General features: G+C 41.6%; 1 long non-coding RNA gene across 2 annotated transcripts; it reads right to left on the reverse strand.

Annotated features, from left to right (window-relative positions):
* Nucleotides 1–3,643: 3,643 nt before the first annotated feature.
* On the reverse strand, nucleotides 3,644–9,313 carry LOC140226056 (uncharacterized). 2 transcript variants are annotated; one of them, XR_011900877.1, is made up of 3 exons: nucleotides 5,823–9,313; nucleotides 5,043–5,326; nucleotides 3,644–4,190 (listed from the first exon to the last, which is right to left on the reverse strand). It is a non-coding gene; the product is annotated as an uncharacterized lncRNA (long non-coding RNA). The 2 variants fall into 2 exon arrangements; XR_011900876.1 differs by having other exon boundaries at nucleotides 5,813–9,313.
* Between the last annotated feature and the right edge of the window lie 993 nt (nucleotides 9,314–10,306).

Here is a 10,306-nt window from a genome sequence, read left to right on the forward strand (position 1 = left end):
GAGGATATGAGCCTGCAGCGCAGAGAGGTAAAATTGAAGGCATGCTTGAAAATGACCAGTGGAAGTACCTGGAATACATGCATTCTCGAGGAATGCAACATGAAGACTCGAAACTTCAGGTCTCTGATGATTACAAGCGAAGACTCAGAGCTATATTAAAGTCCGAACTTTCTGCACGGAACACAGCGCTAGCAGTAAAACCTATGCTACCTCACCGTTGACCTACACGTTTGGTTTACTCATCTGGCCCAAAACGGAGCTCAACGCCTTGGATATTGCAACGAGGAGAGAATTTAGAAAGTATCGAGCGCATCGCCCAAGGAACTGCGTTGAAAGATTCCACCTAACGCGAGCTGAAGGGGGCAGGGGAATTCCAAGCGCGCAACGGAGATATCATCAGCAGGTTGAATACCTCAGGAAGTATTTTCTTGATAAGACTAAGCACAGCAAGCTGCATCAGATCATCGTGCGGGCAGACGACAATATCACACCTCTAAATTTGAAGGACCATACGTTTAGCACAATGGGAACACTCCCAACCACAGAGCAAATAGGTGATCAGTGGAAGGCCAAGCCGCTTCATGGGCAATATCTTAAAAGGATTCATGATGATGCTGAGATTGACATCAAAGCTTCGCACGTGTAAATATTAAGTGAACAAAGGATATATATGTCGTCAATCTTACTGTGAAGAAAGATCATATTGCGGAAGAAGCAAACAAGTTTGAGGTCGAACTCGGAGAAAACTTTGAATCCGTCCCTAAGAACGGCAGGAAGCAAAAAATCAAAAGGAAAATCTCAGAATGCATCAAATGCAAATGCAAATGAATTATTATGCTTGGACAGTATCCAGCTAGAAAAGACTGTATATTTAAAGTATAATCTCTGAACCTCGTAACTCACAATCAGTAAAGGTGTACTAAAAGCCCCTCAAAAATTACTTCGGAAAACATTTCCATGAAAAAGTCTCAAAAAGTAAGAGAGAACTAGGAATCCAAATTTGGCATTCTCAAAGCCCCTCCTCCCCAAACGTTGGCTGATGATCCAGGGGAGTCCTATATCTAGAAAATTTACAGAATTGGGGCCTCCTTGCACTCCAACAGCAACTATTTTGGAGGGGGGGGGGGGGGGGGTTCTGAGAATGTCAAATTCGGATTCCTAGTGGTTGATTACCTATGCGGACGTCCTTTTCCTGGGCCTCCATGTCGCTTTATTGACACGGAATTTGGTCGAGGGAGCCTTATACCCCACTGTAAAAGTCAATATTTCAAACAGAAATGGGTCCATTGTGGATTTCTTGGTATCGATTTGGGGTGCCTAAATTGTTTCGTGTTCTCTGAATCCGATAGTTTTAAAGTCAAGCCTCCCTCCTTCCACATTCCGAGAAAGCTGGAGGGGGGGGGGAGGGTGGTTAGGCTTCGAGGCTATAAAATTTGGATTGCTCGGTGTCAATTCCTTATTCATCCCCACAGTGACCACCTTCAACCGACCTAAAATAACCGCGAAACAAGACTGTCACAAGACTGACAACAAGACTGAAAAGTCGTATTTTGTTCGACGAAACAACTCGGAATATCTCGTAACAATCGTATTTTGTTCGAATGTTATTTATGTTAAGGGGCGCGGCCTATTTTTAATCGTTTCATTATTTTGCACAATTTGGCAACGTTTTGCGACATTGTTTCGAAACAATCGGAACGTCCTCAGAGCTTTGCTACGACTTTTGTGTAAATTTGTTGACAAGATTTCTAACCTCACTTCTAGCTGCTTTGCTCTCATTGGTTGTGAAAAAGTGACGCAAACAACACAAAATCGGTAACAGGAAACAATTGTTGCGGCGAACAAAATACGACTAAACAAGACTGGGTGGTCTGGGACAACCGTGCATGTATTTGTCTCGATACACGATCAAATGCCGAAACAATTCCTATCAAAGTAGACCAGCTGATGACTGATGGTCACCTTGCAATAGTCTTCTTTGATCATTATTGGACGGGCCGTCAAATTTTGATCAGAATGGAGTGCCACCATTCATCATTTCTGCCAAATTTTCATTTAATAAGTAGGCGAAGTGGCAGGTAACGATTTTCAGACTAATGAATCTCGACACTTTGATGGTTTATGGTTCGGGGCCTTGACCGTGTATCGAGCCCTTATCAAAGAAACCCGCTTTAACAATCCATACCTACAGTGTATCGAGTGAGGGGGAAAGGGTAAAGTTGATCATCGCTATTTTCCATCTAATGATGATTGTTGATCAAAATATGAAATAAAATTCACCTAGTGATGAAATGGTAAATGTTAGGGTGAGCACTTTGCTGGGCGAGTTTTTACATACGACGATAGGCTGATTGTTAAACTAGTTGCTGGACTCATCAGTCCATCAGTCATCATCAGGCAAATCTAAGTGCTGACCTCTAAGCGTAACTTTTACACACGGCATGGAAGATATCAGTGCGGGCTCTCTCCAATATATTGTCTCTGATACCCATCTAGGCGCTGAGTTTGGTCGGTCCTTCCACCGTAGGTACTTAAATATACTTGGGACGAGTCTCGACTTCGCTTAAGTTCGGCTTAGCGCTTCTTAAGGGGGAGGGGACACATTCAAAGTGAAGCTTCAAAGAGGTGACTGTTTAGCCCAGTGTTGCCATCGATTACCGAGAGAGCAGGCCGCTCTCCTTTGACGCATCGATGCGCAACACCTGAATGAACAGACACCGCTTTGAAGCTTCACTTTCGAAAATTTGTGCAGGGCTATCCAACATAGCACAGAATCTTATGTCAATACTGATACATATTGTTGGATGTTGACATGATATCATCAACACTAATGCAGTATGATATTAAGATTGTCGGTTAAAAGGTATACCGCGTCAGCATGAATATAACACTGATACCTTCAATATATCAAACAACAGTATTGAGTCAATGCTGACGAGGTAAAAAAAAAATAACACGAAAAGAAATTAACACGAAAAAATGAAAAAAAAATATAGGAAGAAAAAGAAGCCTAAGAAAACACGGTGTTAATCAAAGTTATGATGAAAGTCGAGCCGCGCACTGATGCTATGCATGCTATAACAGCCTTAACAGGCGTGATTTTAACCCGGAACACCATCAGCTCCTTGTGGCTCAATGGCAGAATACTGGGCTAGGAATTCCGCGGTTCGGGTTCAAATCCACCTGAGGGCGTCCGGGTATTTTACGCTACTAAACGTCGCAGGACATCAAGTAAGTGGTTTATAATATTCAATACTTGTATACTTGTGTAATTCATGTTTCAAATGTAATACATGTGTAGTACTATGAAAATGACGGTCATCGTCTGAACTTTCATATCTACTTGACAGAGTGCGCTGAGTGTACAGACGTGTCAGTGTTAAGGTAGTAACGCATACATATTGTCGGTGTCCTGCAGTGTTCTGATGACCTTGTCATAACCCTGATTTCCATATGAAATCAACCTTTTCGGCCAATACTGTAACAATATTTTGACAGCTCCAAATCAGTAACTAATAAATACTGGCATAGTCTTGATATAATATTAAATCAGGATACATCAGCATTTTATAAATACTGACACTACTGACGTGTCAGTACTATTGTAGTATTATATCAATATTCTGTGCTATGTGGGATAGATCGGCCGGTGGTGCGGTTTGGACTCATCGATGGATGTTGCATCTCCGTGTAAAAGATCCGACAAAATTCGGCTCCAGTCTCTAAAACTGGGGAGAGTCTGAAGTGCGAGCATGTGATTAAATTAGAATGGGGATCTCTACCGACTCGAAGCTTTGAATGAGTAGAGTTGAAACCAACAGGGCAAAGTTTTCTCGGGAGGCGCCCCCGAGCAGCACTGTCACTTAGTGTTTGAATAAAATGGATCAGCGTAAATTCACGTAACTAGGTACAGTTTAGATGTTTTACAACAACGGACGAAACTTTTATAGTGAATGCACGCTCCTGTCAGTGGGCGGGAAGTTAAGGGCAAATGGAGCTAATGTTTGCCTTGGACTTTTCCTGTGTAGAGCAAGTGGGAGAAAAAAGTGGACTTACTTAAGGGATACGCTGGTTTGTAGGAAGTTTAAGGTAATCATGAGATGGAAGAGCTGGAGCCTCCGGGCCATAATCCTTTCACCGGAGGTTAACTTCCATGACGACCGCAATTCACTCTGCTCAGCTACAATTTTCTGCACAAAGAACACGACAATTTTGATCTACCTACGAAATTTTTTGTTCGCGCATTTTTTTTATCCACGTGTCATTTGGTCAACATTGTGATGTGTGTACAATGTACGATTGTGCATGATGTGGCAACTGTGCGTACCTATTATAATAACATACAACGTGGAAGTGAAGTGTCGTGACACTATTTTACTGCATCGTTGAAAGTTGAAAATTGATTGGGTAGGATTTATGTAGATACATAGCTAATTATAAGTGAGAATGCTAATTACAATTTAAGTAGATGAAAATTTTAGAGAAGAAAAGCCAAAATTGTATATTTTCAAACACCCAGGCACCTACGTGCCTGTGGCAACAATCTGAAATTGTAATCAACGATGAAACTTAGTTTTGACTTTTGAGTTGTTGAGGTACTTATGGTGTTGCTGATTTTTATTGGTCAAACATAAATAAATATATAAATAAATAAATAAATAGATAGATAAATAAATAAATAAATAAATAATAAATAAATAAATAAATAAATAAAAATGAATGATTATAAAATCATGCAAATATTTGTAGGTCAGAAAGATTAAAGAATGTGTGAAAACTATCTAGGTCAAAATGTGTAGATTAACTGCGTGTGGGTCTGATATTATAGATCAAATGTGTCTTAAGCCAAATGCGAGTGAGTGATTGTCGTGGCATCGCAAAATTTTTATAACTTAATGTCTGAAAAAAAAGATTGGTATAATTTACCATCCCTTCACGCTGTATTTCACACAGCGTGAAGGAATGGTAAATTCTACCAATCTTAAAGTTGATTCTGCCAGAGGAATGGTTACGTGTACCAGTAAGTATATAGTAATGTTTACCTTTTTTCTGGCAAAATTGACTCTAAATTGACGCTGTGTGAAATACAGCGTGGAGGAATGGTAAACTCTACCAATCTTCTTTTTCAGTGATGTCTTACACACCTATTCACAGCGTCCATGGACCTCGCAAAAATCTACTATCGTTGGAAAACTTGGGTTTTGACCTATTTTTTGGTTTTACATAGGTAATTTGTCTTCATTAGTCCGAACTTCAGTAAAATAGGATTTAGTATATTTCCTCTGTTGAATAGCATTAAGCCTCTTGCTGGCTTCATCTTAATGGTCTACGTAAAAGATAAATAATTTAAAACATGTCCTCTCTATTACAAATAGTGAGTGTGGCTACTCGTTTTCAGCCAAAATAAGTAAATCAATATGCATTCTACTCATATTACAACAGTATTCTATGGACAGCAAGGAATTAATTCTTCTCGTAAATATCCGCCCCCCTTCCCCCTCCAATCTGCTGAAGCTGATGAGGAGACATATTATTATGATAAGATAATCACTTATTGTATTAGTAATTGTTTCTTTTCTTTTTCTTGTGACGATTGGTTTCTAAGGTATTGGAGATCGTAAATTCAAAACCTTTGCTAATATCGGATAGGTCTCACTTTATAGGGAATGACCAAAAACGAGTAGAGAGATTCTATACAGATATCATGAGCTTTTTTTACCCCTATCAGCCTCAACTCGCTGAGTATCAATTCAGCTAATATTAGTAGAGATTCAACCGATGTGAGGGGAGACCTAACTGATATTGAGCCTACCCTCGGCTACCTAGTGCGAATTTCCCTTGTGCATTGATTTTGTCATCCTCATTTGGGAAGGCGCTAGAGCGTGGATAGAAGGGAGTGCCCGAGTCAGTGCTCTCAGTTGGTGGGATGCGATTCCGCCGAGCACAACCGCGGCGGCGGCGCGCGGCGCTTCGAATGGCACTAACGCAACACTGCACAACACTATCGCGGGCGCGAGTTCAGCTTGAAGGACGCATCACGACTGGAGACGCGCGAATGCGAGTGGCTCGGTCCCTCGCGACTAGCGCAACTCGCACTCGGATTCTGCCTCCAGTACTTCGATTCTCGTATCCCGATCCCCGTTCCCCGTCGTTTTTTGGATCACTGTGTCAGTCCTGGGCGCAAGCGTGAGCTCCCGCCCCCGCTCACCAATCCCACCGATAAGCTACGGTGTTACCGAATAGAGCAGTGGCTCCAGAAGGGAATCTAAAGAAAATGTACCTGGTCCTGGTAGCGTCTGCCGGGAAAATTTTATCCGTCGTGCTCTCATTAGCACCAAAAGACTTCTAGACTTCGTTTGGATGACTAAAAATCTATATACCTACGTCACCTTCAAATATCATGCTGTCGAACGTGTTAACGAAGAAAGCCTCATGCCCAAATCTTCGAAATCGAGTCTTATAACCGAGTTCATGTTTCGAGTGTTCTTCAAATTCCGTATCATCTATGTAGAAGAAAGGGCCGCACTCATCGACACACTAATCGACGTTTCTACGGCTGATTTCCGACACAAGCGTGTCCCATCACTGTGGAAAATGGGGGATAAGAGGGATTTCCCTGAAATGATCCACCGCCTCAAATTAAGAATGGGAACATCAAATAATATAAAAAATGTGATTCCTTTTGCATTTAAGACTCCTTTCTTCGGTGGCCTGCGGCAGAGTTAAGAAGGACGTCGTATGAGTCCCGAGGCATTGCGAAACCTTAAATAAAAAACACATTTTTAGGAAAACTTTTGAATTTGTGTTGAGTACAGCGACTAGCTCTCTGACTTTGCTTGCCTCTCCGTTGTTCAGTTGGTAGGGCTGCTCTGTTGGCTAGGGAAATTTCGAGTTTGCCCTGAAGCATCACTCCAGAAGTTCCCCTGGCCAATCAGAGGATAGCGGATTTCTCGGCTGATCACTGGAGGGGGGAGCAACGTCAGGGGAGTGAAGGAAGAAAGAATTCGAGGTTTTTTGGTTCTGAGGAGCCCCAAGCTCACATCGCTCGGTCATCATTTTTTTTTTTTTCATTTCTTTAGTTTTCTTTTTTGACTGGTTATGTCTCTACGGGATTGAGATTTTTTAAGCGCTTATCGTGTTCTCGCTTCTATAATTGTTGTGCATCGCGGTGGAATAAACTATTCATCTGGCAACGAAACGTTGATATTTTTTCTTTCCCATGTCAATAGTACCTTAACAATATGTACTTGGCAGATCTTTTCATTGATGTGCCACATGACCCCTGTTGATCCAAAATCATGGGGGCCACCACCCCCCGAAAATTTTGGGGCGTTGGAGGGCCGTAAGTCGAAAATTTCAAATGGCAAGGGTACGTTTTGACTTCAGATTTGGATTCTACTCAACAAATTACGTAGATTAGATACAGCGCAAGGCCTATTCGCCCCCTTTTTCCTCCAAAAATACACGCCTTCTTACGGGGAATTGGGGTTCGGAAGTACCTAATTCGGAGCAAATAGGCCATACGTCATATCAATTCTACGTAACATTTTGCATAGGATCCAAATATGAAATCAAAAAATACCCTTGCCATTTGAACTTTTGGACTTCCGGCCCTCTAAAGCCCCAAAATTGTCGGTAGGTCGTGGCCCCCATAGTTGTGGATCAACAAGGTTCATGTGGCACATCAATAAAAAGGTATTGACCTCTTCTCCCAGGTGGAAAGATTTTGAAAATCGGATAATTTTAACGCTTACAGTGTATTTGCCCAAAATGCCCCGTAACTCCAAAATATGGGAATTTATGAAAAAGTGCATACAACAAAAAATTCTTATTTTAGGACACAGAATTTAAATCCGAAGTCAAAACGTGCCCTTCCTATTTGAATTATGTGAGAAACGGGGACACTCCTAGAGTGCGTCAAAAAAGATGAAAGTCCGAAATGTTCCGCTCCCCAGGCGGCAATCGATGCCACTTGGTAAAAAAACATGTTTGCCAAAATTTGGGCCAATTTCAACCATTTTAAATGGTGCCAAAGGTCAATTTGAAGCGTGACGAGACTCTGAACAACATAATATACCAAAAGAAACTAAAAAAGAGAAACGCGTGGGGTAGGCCATCGCGTGCACAATGCCTACCCCCAAGAGCTCACAAGAGAAGAAAACGAAGTTTGGTATGGCTTCGTGGCTAGCAGACCACCACAACTCACATGACGAAGAAACAACAAAAACTACCACCCCCAAAAGGGGTAGCTTTAACCAAAAGTACTCACATTTGGGTTAGCAAAAGCGGAACGCGACGCGAAGAAGAGAGAAAACCGGTGCGAACGAACTCGAATGACTCGTTGTAGTTCCGACTCCCTCCGCCAGGGTATTGGCTGAGGTAGTCGGAACTGCCAACCTGTTACTTTGAATATAGGGCGGGAAACCAGGGTTGCGATACGCAAAACGTCACAACTTTTGTGATGAAATTCTGATATTTACTTAGGTAAGGGTAGACCCCGATTCCGCAGGTACGAAAAATTCGATTTTACGGCGCTGAAATCGTGCGTTTACGAGAAAAATGCCAAAGAGCTCATGTTTTAGAGGATGAAATTGTATTCCAGAAGAACGTCTTTGTAAACGATAAAAATCAAATTGAATTAGGGGAACTCACCTCGGTATTTATTTTTGTGGTCCTCAGAATTTCTGAGGTCTTACAAAGTAGCGGTATAAAAGACTTATTTTTCACAAAAATAAGTCGAAAAAGGGTAAAATTGAACTGTAAGCAAGTGCTGAGGATGCAAATGTCATCAGAACTCTTTCAGTTTCAAAAAAAGGCCCAACTTTTTTGCACAATCCTCCAAAAAGTGTACGGCACGAAAAGCAGGATACCTAGTGCTAACAGTAAGGGGTAGGTGCGGTTTGACCCGGAGTAGGTAAATTGCGTAAGAAACTTTCCCTATGTAATCGTCATCAGTTGGTCCTCCTGAAGAACCTCCTGAAAGTTGAACATAATCCGACCCTGGAACAGCCCTCAAAGTACCTAAAATTCAAAATGGTGGCCGTAATAAGGGGGTCGGGAAATCGGTATTTTAAAATGTTCATTGTGTCATGTGAGGTATCATTTTCTACGTAATTTTGGTCGTAAATTACATAAATGAACTCAACAAAGCCACCCGGTCAAAGAGGACGCTCCAAATAAAAGATGGCGGCCAAATGTGAGAGGCAGAAGGTCGCATCTTTTTAAATATTCTGGACCTTTTTTGAAACTGAGGGAGTTCTGATGACATTTGCATCCTCAGCACTTGCTTATGGTTCAATTTTACCCTTTTTCGACTTATTTTTGTGAAAAATAAGTCTTTTATACCGCTACTTTGTAAGACCTCAGAAATTCTGAGGACCACAAAAATAAATACCGAGGTGAGTTCCCCTAATTCAATTTGATTTTTATCGTTTACAAAGACGTTCTTCTGGAATACGATTTCATCCTCTAAAACATGAGCTCTTCGGCATTTTTCTCGTAAACGCCCGATTTCAGCGCCGTAAGATCGAGTTTTTCCTACAGAATCGGGGTCTAAACCTAAATATCAGAATTTCATCATAAAATTGACCATTGGCACCATTTAAAATGGTTGTATTGGCCCAAATTTTGGCAAACATGTTTTTTTACCAAGTGGCATCGATTGCCACCTGGGGAGCGGAACATTTCGGACTTTAACGAATTTTTGACGCACCCTAGGCAACCCCCGTAAAACCCTCCTGAAATGTGTTTTTGGGCGGCTGAAAACCTTTTCATTGAATTCCTCGGGGTTGAAATACCCCTGAAATAGTCCGGGGGCATACGTGATCCCGTGTGCAGATTTGTGAAGGCATATTGTGTGATACATCAATCTCTTCGTTTTGATGTCTAGAAAAAGAAAATCGATGATGGCCGTCTCAAAATTCATACAAACCCCCCCAAATTCAAGATGGCGGCCAAAATGGCGGTTTTGGGGTAAAAAAATTTGAAGTTTGCAAATACGTCGTGTCAGGTATCGATTCTTATGTATTTTTGATCGTAGAGTCCGAATTTTCAGTCAAAAATTAGCTCAAAGGTCATTTTCAGGCCAAAATCCAAGATGGCGTCCAAAAATACCTCTTACGGGTACTAATTTGCCTATTCGGGTCTACATGCATTGTGAGGTATCAATTATTAGGTTTTCAGGGTCGTAGAGTCGGAAAATGAGGTCCATTTTTCGCTGCGACTCTCAAGAAGCCCTAAAATCAAAGATGGCGCCCAAAATGGCCGCCGGTCTTACGGATGAAACTGCCATTTAGGGCAGCTGTAA

Source organism: Bemisia tabaci, chromosome 1, assembly GCF_918797505.1.
Source record: "Bemisia tabaci chromosome 1, PGI_BMITA_v3".
Classification (NCBI taxonomy): Eukaryota; Metazoa; Arthropoda; class Insecta; order Hemiptera; family Aleyrodidae; genus Bemisia; species Bemisia tabaci.